The 12,368-nt window shown below is 44.1% G+C and overlaps 1 protein-coding gene across 4 annotated transcripts in view; it reads left to right on the top strand.

Annotated features, from left to right (window-relative positions):
- Positions 1 to 12,368, top strand: part of LOC141984643 (glutathione S-transferase-like) — a 31,966-nt gene that overhangs the window by 12,408 nt on the left and 7,190 nt on the right. The window contains exon 2 of one of the 4 annotated variants that reach the window (XM_074947816.1): positions 8,314 to 8,464. The exons of 1 other annotated variant lie outside the window; for it this stretch is intronic. The gene's annotated coding sequence lies outside the window, so the exon portion shown is untranslated. Of the gene's footprint in view, positions 1 to 8,135; positions 8,465 to 12,368 lie in introns of those variants that run through there. 2 more of the 4 variants (XM_074947818.1, XM_074947815.1) reach the window with 2 other exon arrangements.

Below are 12,368 nucleotides of genomic sequence, written 5' to 3'. Positions count from 1 at the left end.
CCAGAGCCATTCTCAGCTACATAGCAAGGAAACACAATCTCTATGGAAGGAGAGAGCAATGTATAGTATTAATAGCTTACACAAATATATAGGCTTCCATTCCAAAGCAGTTTCCAGTGCAGAACAGCTTAGGGCAGGAACGGAAGGAGAATGCCCTCCAATTTCCAATGCTTGGAGAATTTAGAGAATTCAGAATGCAGTTACCTAGTTTTGGCCAGGTCATTGGGTGAATGCCCTTATTTTTGTGCCAGGAGATCTCTAATAAGTATGGCTGAGATTTTCAAAGGTATGTAAAAGAGTTATGTGCCCAATTCTACTTAATTTCAATGGGATCTGGGCACTTAACTTCTTTAGGCTCTGTGAAAATCACAATGTTTCAATACCAGGCTATGTATCCTGTTTGAAAGATGACTCCTGCAGTAGCTCAGTGTTGGGAAGTGGCTCAGTGATGAATCTGGAGGAAGAATCTACCTACTTTGGCTTGATTTGCAAGTTGCATCCATGTGGAACCTTGCTGATTTGAACAGCTCGGGCACATGGTTTGCCCATGCAAAGTAGCTTGCATGATTAGGGCCTAAGTAACCTACACCACTTTGTGGGGCACCTTCATAGAATCATAGAATATCTGGGTTGGAAGGGACCTCAGGAGGTCATCTAGTCCAACCCCCTGCTCAAAGCAGGACCAATCCCCAATTAAATCATCCAGCCAGGGCTTTGTCAAGCCTGACCTTAAAAACTTAAAAACCTTAAGTTTTCCTTGGAGGTTTCCCATGCAAATACTAACCAGGCTAGATCTGACTTAGCTTGTGAGAGCTGACAATCCCAGCCCAAAGTGCCTGCATATATTGCTCCTAGCTTGATAGAAATACACTTACAGTATGCACTTTGAGTAGAAAGGAGAGAAAAAAGGTTACCACAGAACAATTATTGTAAGAGAAACTAAATGCTTTGCAATTGTAATGAGTGAGAAATGAGATTGCATGAGTTCATATAAGAAATAATCTAAAATTAGACAGGCTCAGGGAACTACTACAAATATAAGCTATATTTCTTTACAAATGTGACAACAAGTGAGTGACTGTTAATGGTTGAAGCACAGAGATATGCATAAAAGATCAGTTTGAAAAAAGAAAGGTACGTAGTTTAAAATCCACAGTCTTAGGCTGCAGCCCCAGATCTGAGATGTTACATGCATCTATTTAGTTGTCAGAATGATTTCAAAACCACTTTAAGCAAATTATGCCCTATGCATATTGGAAATAAAACTGTCAGCTGAAAACATGTTAAATATTTGTTTTTAAAATCCATATGTTAACACACATTTTTAAGTACAGATGGGGCAAAACCGACAAAATATTTCCCCTAGTGCTCAAGGGCAGATGGGCAAGTGAGCAGGGATAAACTATAACTACTGACAGTAGAGAGGTGAGAGGAAATAACAATAACTTCCTTCACATGGTGACTGTGCTCTAGTGCAAGTGTAAGCAGAGGTGGGAAGTGAACACAAGGAAAGCTAAATGCTACAGGGTGTCCTTTACACTGGGCAGCGAATCTCAAACCTCTTGTGTTCTCACTGCATTAATTAACAGGACAGGGTCAGGGTGAACAATGGGCATCTCAGCAGTACGGGAATAAATGACACTTGGCATGCAAACGAGGCACTTAGCTACAGAATCCCCTCCTTAGCCCTCTTACTTAGGCAGGAGTCACTTAGTGGCTACACAGCAAGGCTCTCAATTCTGCAGTCTCAGGTTCTGTTGTCTTGCACATCTACCTGCAAAACTCCTCATCCGTGCTGTTCGGGATCCAGCCCTGAATCCTGTGCCTGGAACTGAAACCCAAGAGTGTGAACAGAAGCAAAAGCTGTTCTCACAGCAAGAGACAAAGAGAAAGAATGCCACTTTCTCTTGCAGCCTTTAAGAGCAGGTTCAATGTAATTCCCCATGCCCATTTGAGTGTTCCTAAACTAGGAGGCTCCCCACTGTTGCAACCTTGTATCAAATTACTCAGATTACTGTACCCTTGAGCCTAACCCTTTACCTTAGCCTATCTCTCCATTAACCTTGCCCAGGAAATAATTTACTTGTTCGGATAATCCCCTGCCCTGGGGTGGTGATCAGAACGGGAATTGTTTGTTCTATATGCCTTTTAAACTCTAATATGAATAATTATTTCTTGTCTCTTGTGCATTCACTTTAGGCCCAATCCTGCTCCGTTGACATGAACAGCAACACTCCCACTGACTTTGATAGAAGAGGATCGAACATTTAATCTTTGACACAGAGAGAATGAGTACAGTCCTCTCTCAGTATTCTGTTACTCAGGATCAGTTGTTTGGGCATAGACCTAACCCCATGCTTGCTTTCCTACTTCTATAGCAGCTTTCTGCTACAAGTAACTGGAGCCAGGAAGGGGAAGTGCAGGGCTGGGGCCAGACAATGTGCTTTGATCCAATCCATTTATCTTTTTGCCCTTCCCCTGCAAAGGAGACACATTAGGGCCTGCATGGTTGCTGAGCATGGGGTGGAAAGGATCCACGTGCATCTTCTCTGTGGACAGCCAGGCTACTAAGAATGGGAGGATGGATTTGGCCCTTAGAGTTAGGTTACTTCTCTGTGCGCGACTTGGTGGCGGACTTGGGAGATCTCAGTGTTCAGCTAAAACAGTAATGCATGCTCAATCCCAGTGTGGCTATTTTCAGATTATATACCTAGGTATTCTGAGAAAAATATTATATTTAAGGCAATGAAGAGTATGATCAGTTAAATTCATTTGTACCAACCCAATGAGAGGCAATGCAACGTAAGCCTCCTATCCAAAGATAGCTTAAAGGAACCAGTGTGCTGATGGTTTTTATATAACAAAGTCTTATACTTGATTTGAATTAGTCATCAATCTGAATCAGAATTTGTAACTGTTGCTGCCTTTCAGAAGATGACCCACAATGCTCCACACTGACAGTTAAATTGGTGCAAATGCTCCTGGTGAGGACGTGCACCGCTGACACAAGGAGCATAGTGTGGACATGCAAATGCAGTTTAATTACTGCAGTGGCTGTAAGTTGATTTAGCTTGACTTAATTTTGTAGTGTAGACTCACTCTTTGTGTCTCAGAAATATTCACACAAACTAGATAGGCTATTGTCATATTCTGGGGTACAATCCAAACCAGGGAGGGGTTGTGTTACCACCTGCCCTGCAACCGTGGGTGCCTCACAATGCTTTGCTGCTTTACCTCTCAATTTGGGCCCTTCACAAACAGCCAAACGGCATGCATGTCACATCCTGAGTGTGTGTATAGCTGCAGCCAGCAAGCAACACTCCAGTCACACTCTGGCTTCCAACAGCCTTGGTTACTACCTGTGGAGTGACCCCAACACACTCCTAGTCCCAGATTTTCCCCAAAACCTGTGTTCTGCTCTCCTGAGAGTTCAGATATTAGAGGTCTGTTTTCCCTATAAGGGGTCAATATACAACGGTTAGCTACTTTAAACGGAGTTACCAAACAATTCAGAAGAGAGAAAAAAAAGATAGAATACTTTGGTTGTTTTGCCCCTAACTTTTATAGTCCAGTCACCCTTTGAAATGCACTTTGCTAATGGCTACCCCTAGATAAAGTTCCTTCCAGCTGTGAGGATAGAGACATAGAGTCTTGTAGTGAAAGAGGTTCCATGCTGTTTGCTAAAAAGACTGTAATTTGCATTTTGTACGGTGCTGAGCATACAATAAAATTACCATGTTAACTGATGCAAGGATCATGTGAAGGTAAATCATAATTTTTTTTTAGACTGTTATGTGAACATGCCAGAAAGATAAAGCCATGAATAGAACATGATCCACAAATACTGTTTGAAACAACATACCGTAGAAATCATTTTGAACAAAATTACAACTCAGTAAATAAGCAATATCTTAAAAATGGGAGAGTGCATTCAGATTTCAATAAATAATGTTTCCTCATGCTTCTTGTTTCAGTGTAACTTCTTTATGATGACAGATTTAGATGAAAGTTGGCTTAAAGAAAGGGGGAAACATTTTGTGTGTGTGAAGATAGAGCAATGTTGAAATATGCACTTAGTAAGAGGCCTATCTTATTCCCACTGAAGTCAATGAAAAGCCTTTTCAACTTCAGTGGGAGTTGAATTGAGGATGTACCAGAGGAAATGGACTTGTGAATAAATCTTATTCTGTTTATCTTGAGTTTTAGGCAGAGTTGACTTTAAAAACAATAAAAAAAAAATTCACAGGAAATCTGTGAAAAAATTTTTACCTGTTTTTTTCAGAAATATGAAACATATCAAAATGTTGTGAGTTTTTTGAGTGTCAATATTTTTTGACCAACTCTATAACTGGCTTTAACTTTTTCATCAAAATTTTTTTTCTCCATCAAAAAATATAATCAAACTTGCAATTTGGGAAATTTTCACGAGCTCTCGTAAAAATATACCTAGCTGATATTCCCTGTTATGTTAGAGACTTTAAAAGTACTGTACCATACGTCATAAAATAAACAGAGGCTGTATTTACTCTTCTGTTAATGAATCAAAGTATGTCTATATTATAGAGGTCATCCTGTCACTTAGATTAGAGACAGTTTCTTTCCAGTAGGTCATTGAGGGCTTGATCCTATAGCCCTTATCACCTAATAGTCCCCCTGAAGTCAATGGAGCTATTTATGTGAGTAAGGACAGGAGACTGGGAAGCTGCAGATGAGACACTCCATTTGCTGGAGGTCTTTGGATTTATAAATTTAACAAGTAGATTATGCTAATTTTTAATTGTTTTTTAAAATGTTACAGATTTTTGGGCCAGATCACTGGGTATATATGGAGCCATCTGTGTTCTATTTTGGACACAAAAATTTCCTAGGTGGCCCAGGTAGGATTACCCCACCCAAGTTTGATTCTGCAGTTGACTACAGTTGGTGTATGGGCTAGGATTGCCAACTTTCTACTCACACAAAACCAAACACCCTTGCCTCACCACCCTGTCCCGCCCTTCATCCAAGGCCCCACCCCTTCTCTGAAGCCCACTCACTCCATCCCCCCCTCCCTTTGTCGCTCTCCCCACCCTCACTCACTCACTCATTTTCACTGGGCTGGCTCAGGGGGTTGGGGCGCAGGGTATGTGTGTGTGTGTGTGTGTAAGAGCTCCAGCTGGGGGTGCAGGCTCCGGGGTGGGGCCAGGAATTAGGGGCTTAAGGTGCAGGAGGGGACTATGGGCTGGGGCTGAGGTGTTCAGAGGCCGGGAGAGGGATCAGGGCTGAGGCGGGGTGCTGGGGTGGAGTGGGGCCAGAAATGAGGGGTTCGGGGTGCAAGAGGGTGCTCCGGCCTGGGGCAGGGGATTGGGGTCTGGGGGCGGGTGAGGACTCTGGCTGGGGGTGCAGGCTCTGGTTTGGGGCCAGGGACGAGGGATTTGGAGTGTAGGAGGGTGCTCTGGGCTGGGACCGAGGGGTTCGGAGGGCGGGAGGGGGATTAGCACTAGGGTGGGAGGCTGGGGCAGGGGAGGGGGTCAGAGGTACAGGATCCGAGCTGCGCTTACCTCAGGAAGCTCCCGGAAGCAGCAACATGTCCCTCCTCTGGCTCCTATGTGGAGGCACATCCAGGCAGCTCTGTGCACTGCCCCATCTGCAGGTGCCACCCCCGCAGCTCCCTTTGGCCGCAGTTTCCGGCCAATGGGAGCTGTGGAGCTGGCACTTGGGGCAAGGGCAATGCACAGAGCCTCCTGGCTGCCCCTATGTGTAGAAGCCATTGGGGGGACATGCCGCTTCTTCGGGGAGCAGCACGGAGCCACAGCAAGCAGGGAGCCTGCCTTAGCCCCGCAGCATCACCAAGAGGACTTTTAACGGCCCAGTCATTGGTGCTGACCGGAGCCACCAGGGTCCCTTTCAACCAGGCATTCCAGTCAAAAACTGGGCACCTGGCAACCCTAGTATGGGCTTCATCACCTCCTCAGAGATACCAAAGAGGTGTGGTCAGGTGGAACTGGATGTTTTGATCCAGTGCAATTTGCTTGATGCTTTGTGACCATTACAGGCAAGCATAACTTAGAGAAGTCCTTGGGCTATCCTAACACACAGCACATGGTAAAAGAGTATACACATACACAGAACAGCATAAGTGCGAACTTTACATGCCAACTTTGCTCTCCAGCTACGGACACTTGTTCTGTGCATTGTGGATTAAATTTGCCCTGGTCAAGAAGGCTAGAACAAGGCTATGCACCACTTAAATCCAAGTTATGCCCTTTGTCCAAGCACTTAAGTGGAGCATGGGCCTCATACCAGCCGTCTATGGGTATCTGAGGATCTATGCGTTAATTCACATTAGATAAGAAAAACTTGTTTCCTTCTCTGCTGTAGAGATTTGTGGAAAACATTAGTAAACTAACAGGTAATGGTGACCTGGTGGACATTGCATATTCGGCTATTTGTAAAACTTTGCAAGTTCTCTCCTACAAGGCTGTGATGGAACATAAATAACTACAGAGCAGATGGCAAAGTCTTGTTTTAGAATGAAAAATGACTAAGCAGGAGGAATCAAAGAGGAATAGTGAGCAGCTGCTCCCAAGGTGCAGAGAAGATAACTGGGGGCTGTCTCAAAGACTGCCATTGAAGCAAGTGTTAGTTAAAATAGTTAATAACTACAGAGAGGAAATGGGAACGGAATCACTGAAGATTTCTGCTGACTGCAATGTCAAAGCTAGAGAGCAGGGGGTGTTGCCCTTTGCAATGAATTAGAAAGTTTCTTTCTCTCCCCATTCCCCTAAAGACATAGCCTGGCACAGTTATCATGTCTCTGTTTTCTCTGTTTCTTTCTTTCCCTCGTTTCTTCCATTGACTTTTCCTTCAACTTATTTCCCACCCATGCAGTTTCCCCTTTCTGCTGTCTGTATTTTTATTCACTTTTTGCCCTTGTACTGCACCGCCTCTTCCCCCAAGGACCCGTGCCAGTGCTGCCTCTTCCCCCTCAAGACCCTGTTCCCCTCCACTCACACCCTCTCCCAACATCACTCGCCCTTACGGCCCGGTAAAAAGTGGAGGGGCCATGGTCCCCTGGCCCTCCCTGTTCCAGTGCGCCTATCTGGGTACCTATGCTGGGAGAGGACATCCATGGATGGCTCTCTGAAGCCATGTCTAGACCAGAAACCGCTGCCAACATAGCTATGTCAGTCGGGGGTGTGAAAAAGTGTGAGTCCTGACCAATATAGCCATGCAGGCAGGAGTCCTTAGTGTAGACAAAGCTATACTGGCAAAACTGTGCTTTTACCAGTATAACTTGTTTCACTTGTGGGGGTAGCTTTACTATATTGGTATAAAGCACAGCTTTGCCACTATAGCTGTGCGCACATCAGGACCCAATATAGTATCCCAGTATATTTATAACAGCAAAGCACTCCTGCTGTAGACATAGTCCTAGTACGTGTAAACTGCTCCTGTGGCCAGTTGTATTAGTATCTGACACAAGAGCAGAGAAGAAGTGACTTCCCCAAGGTCAGGCAGAGAGTCTGTGGCAGAAATGGGAATTGGAGCTTGGTTGCCCAAGTCCCAGTTTGGTTCTCTAGCTGCTAGAAGCTAGACCACCTATCTACCCATCCAGTTTGATGTCCAGATTTGACCATTTCACCTTAAATGCAAGCAACAAAGCCAAAAAAATTGTATTGTATGGAAACTGTGGGTAGGACCCCAGGCAAATTGATTTTTTCTCATCTCTGGCTCATCTTAAAAGTTGTAAAATAGGCATTAATAATTACAAACATGAAGCCCAATTGTGGCAGGAATTGCATATCTATTTTTCATGTCCAAGTACCATGAATGCATATGCAAATCAGATAACTGCATGTGTGAATGTCAGGCTCTGGCAATCTGATTTTAAAAATCAGACCCATGTTGTCCTACATTTTAGGTGTCTTTCCTGTACATTGCAGCAGTGAGAGGACAAACCTGAACTACGGCTGAAAAGTCAGATAAGGGGCAGAACACACTGGTTCCATTTGTTAAATAGTATCACCATCAACTTGAACTATAGTCAGTTCAAATGTAATATATTCTCTGTTTTTCTGAATTTTTTTTTCCCTGTTGCTGTGTGAAAGACCCACCCAAACAACAGGAGATACTGAGTAGTTATGTAACCAGGAAGCTGACTATGCAACCAGGAAGCTGACAGCACTCTATGTATAGTCAAATAAACAAACTGAAAAGCAGAGAGAAAGATATTTTTTTTCTCTCTCACTCATAGTAATTTTATATCAGTAGTAGGTACAGCCACATTTTAAAATGGCAGTGTAACTTTTATTTTTGTGGGGGTCTCTTTAGGAAGTGGGGAGCTTTTCTTTCCTATGAGGTATGCGTGTGACTCCCCATGAGGGGAGGAGTTTGGAGAAGCTCCATGCTCTCAGAAGCTGAAGACACAACTTCTGTTCTCAGTTAAGGAGGAGAAGAACTCGGCCTGGGTCAGGACGTGAAGGTGAGTACTGAGACTCACTCACATAAAAAGAAATTTGTTTAACCTTCAGCTGTTTGACCTGCTGGTTCAATGAAGCTACTTTCAAACACCTTAGCATTACTGTTGTTGGTGCTAATGTAAAATCTTTACTATATTTAGCCTCCTGCATCAAAGGCAGTTCAAGTGGTGTTTGATTGCTATACAGGAGGACAAAAGAAGGGGGAAAGGAACCATTTAAATAGGAAATTAATCCAGAAAGTTAATTCAGACTTGAATAAGGCATGTTGTAAAGTGAGGGCAAACAATGAGAGCAAAAAGCCAAAGGAGAGGGGAGGGAGAAAGCAAGAGAAAGAGTAAAGTTCTGAATTGCAATGAAAGCCTGGAACTTAGAGCCGATTTCCTCTGGATCTGATCATGAAAGCTGACTGATACAGCATGCCGTGCTCTGCTCTGAACTACAGTGGCTGATCAAAGAATAGTGAAAACCTGTCTCCCTCCTTGAGTGGTGGATGAAAGTAAAAACTTCTGCTGCTTTATATTGAATGCAGGCAATGTTGCTTTTGAAAGACTTAACTTTGTTCCCTGATTCTTGTATAGTGAAGTGGCTGCTCCAGAAAATCCAGTAAGGACGCACCCCTAGAGCTCATGACAGAAAACAGACTGCTTGAGGGGAAATGTGGAGATTAGACAAAAGCATTTAAAACATTTTCTATCATTTTGTACATAGCCACGTGTAACCCACACAACTCCTGGCTGTGGCGTTCTGACACATGCACCATTTTCATCTTGGTTGACAATAAAACACACATGCAACTTTCCACCCAAAATGTGGACTGTACATTTTGCTTTCTGTATCACTAGTTTAAATACAGTTGATCAAAGTTGATGGAGTTATTATGGATCTACAAAGGTGTAACAGAGAGCAGAATTTGGATGTCTGGGTTTGATATTACTCCGGTCACATTCAGTGCCATACTATTTGTTATTAGTTGGCCATGTTAAATAATACCTACAGCTTTTCAGTCCATTTGTTCTGTTTACGTGTACAATGCACAATCTTTGTGAGGATTGCACTTCACATAATTGATGTAGAAACTAGATTACAACAGGGGATCTGAATAGAAAAGTCTTTATTCCATAATTTTGGTTTAAAAGCACTTTGAGATCTTTAGCTGTCATAGGTAATGGAAGAGCTTTAGTTACTATAAGTTTCTGCACATTGTGTGGTTGCAATGTGTGTTGACATAATATAAAGGGTAAAAAGTATTCATTAAGTGTCATAACATATCAGGGAGTATTGGGTGTTGCAAGCTGTACAGACAGCAAACACTGACAGCGTGCACTAAACATTATTTACATGCAAAAAACTACAAATTTGTACAATATCTTTCTTCTGGATAAAATGCCATGAGCTGCCACAATTAGTTATTTGCTTTAATAAAGAGGAAGTGATTATTTCTGTGTTATGTTTACTGTGAATATAGTCTTCGTACCATAACAGAAAGCTTAAATGATTTGATTCTTAGAACTGTTTAAAGGGTGATTGTCAGTTTGAATGATTTCTAAGTCAAGTTTTGATCAAGCACACTTTAAACAGTATGTACATCCTCAGGGAGGAAAAATATATGAAGCTTTTTTTGTTTCCCTGCTGGTGTTTTTGAGGATCTATCCTACAGGAGTGAGTGGATGGGCCTGAGAGGAACACCATCAAACATGCTCAGGCCCCCACTTTCTCCATCCCTGTTTGTGTCCTAGAGTGCCTTATGCTTTTCAGAGCAGAGGTTTCCAAACAGGAACCCATCAGAAAGCCCACCAGGCTTGGAGGAACCATTCCAGAAGGTGTAAGCATTGAGAATTCTTCAGTCAACCTAGTTACCACCTCTTGAGGGGGTGGATATACTACAGCAATGGTCACTTTAGTAAGGGTATGTCTACATTACGAAATTAGGTCGAATTTATAGAAGTCGATTTTTTAGGAAGCGATTTTATACAGTCGATTGTGTGTGTCCTCACTAAGCGCCTCTTGATCCCACCACCTCTCCTGTTGGTCCCGCCACCTGTCCTCGTGTTCATTTTGTGCTTTCCTGGACTCTGACATTGTTTGCCTCCACGCATTCTGCTGGGCTCTTTCAGTGCGGGAGGACTGCATGAGCTCAAAGAACATTTCATCGCAAGTGTGGTTTTTTTCGCCTTCTTATCTGCGCTAGCCTCTGGGATGGAGATGATAGGGGGAGCGTTGAAACATTTGCAGCTGCGGGAGGGAAAAAAGGGAGAGTAGTATTTAAAAAGACACATTTTTGAGAACAATGGGTAGGCTCTTTCACGGTGAACCAAGCTGTTAACATTACATAGCACATGTGCTTTCTTTATAAGGTCACATTTTGCCTCTTATATTGAGGGCCTGCCAGTTTGGTGTGAGAGATCACACATGCAGGGCCGGGCAACAGACTTCAGCTTGCAGGCAGCTATAGTAAGCCACAGTGTTTTGGCTTCTTTAACCTTCATAACGTGTGGGAATGGTTTCAAACAGCAGCGCCCTCATTTCCCATACCAAGCACCCGTTGGGTTGGCCATTTAAAAGGAGGGGCTGCAGTTTTCGGGTTAGCATGCAGCACAAACCCAACTAAACCCCCCCACACCCAATTCTCTGGGACGATTGCTTCACCCTTCCCCACACCACGTGGCTAACAGCGGGGATGATTTCTTTTCAGCCACAGGCAAACAGCCCAGCAGGAACGGCCACCTCTGAAAGTCCCCTTAATAAAATTCCCCTATTTCAACCAGGTGACCGTGAATGATATCACTCTCCTGAGGATAACACAGAGAGATAAAGAACGAATGTTGCTTGAAAGCCAGCAAACACTGGGACCATACGCTGCCATGCTTTCTTATGCAATGATTCCAGACTATGTGCTACTGGCCTGCCGTGATAAAGTGTCCTACCATGGAGGATGCAATAAGGCTGCCCTCCCCAGAAACCTTTTGCAAAGGCTTTGGGAGTACCTCCAGGACAGCTTCGTGGAGATGTCCCTAGAGGATTTCTGCTCCATCCCCAGACACGTTAACAGACTTTTCCAGTAGTGGTACTGGCCGCAAAATCATCCCAAGTCTTCAGGGCAAAGTAATCATTAAACATGCTTGCTTTTAAAGCATGTATTATATTTACAAAGGTACACTCACCAGAGGTGCCTTCTCCCCCTTCAAGGTCCGGGAGCCCGGGTTCGGAGGGTACTGTCTCCAGGGTGATAAACAGTTCCTGGCTGTTGGGGAGAACGCTTTCTCCGCTTGCCTGCTGTGTGCTATCTTCAACCTCCTCCTCCTCCTCATCTTCCTCATCCCCAAAATCCTCATCCCTGTTGCGTGAGACTTCCTTGCAGGAGTCCACGTACACGGGTGGGGTAGTTTTAGGGGCACCCCCTAGAATTGCATGCAGCTCATCATAGAAGCAGCATGTCTGGGGGTCTGACGCAAAGTGGCACTTCGGTTTTTTGATAGGCTTGCCTGAGCTCAAGTTTCACGCGGCACTGCTGCGGGTCCCTATGATAGCCTCTGTCCTTCATGCCCTTGGAGATTTTTTCAAATATTTTGGCATTTCATCTTTTGGAATGGAGTTCTGATAGCACGGATTCATCTCCTCATACAGCAATCAGATCCAGTACCTCCTGTTCGGTCCATGCTGGAGCTCTTTTGTGAATCTGGGACTCCATGATCACCTCTGCTGATGAGCTCTGCATAGTCACCTGTGTTGATCAGCTCACCACGCTGGCCAAACAGGAAATGAAATTCAGAAGTTCACGGGCCTTTTCCTGTCTACCTGGCCAGTGCATCCGAGTTGAGAGTGCTGTCCAGAGCGGTCACAATGGAGCACTCTGGGATAGCTCCCGGAGGCCAATACCTTCAAATTGCGTCCACGCTACCCCCAAAT

Source organism: Natator depressus, chromosome 3, assembly GCF_965152275.1.
Source record: "Natator depressus isolate rNatDep1 chromosome 3, rNatDep2.hap1, whole genome shotgun sequence".
Lineage (NCBI taxonomy): Eukaryota > Metazoa > Chordata > Testudines > Cheloniidae > Natator > Natator depressus.
The sequence above is the reverse complement of the archived record's forward strand: the minus strand, read 5'-3'. Positions and strand labels throughout refer to the sequence as shown.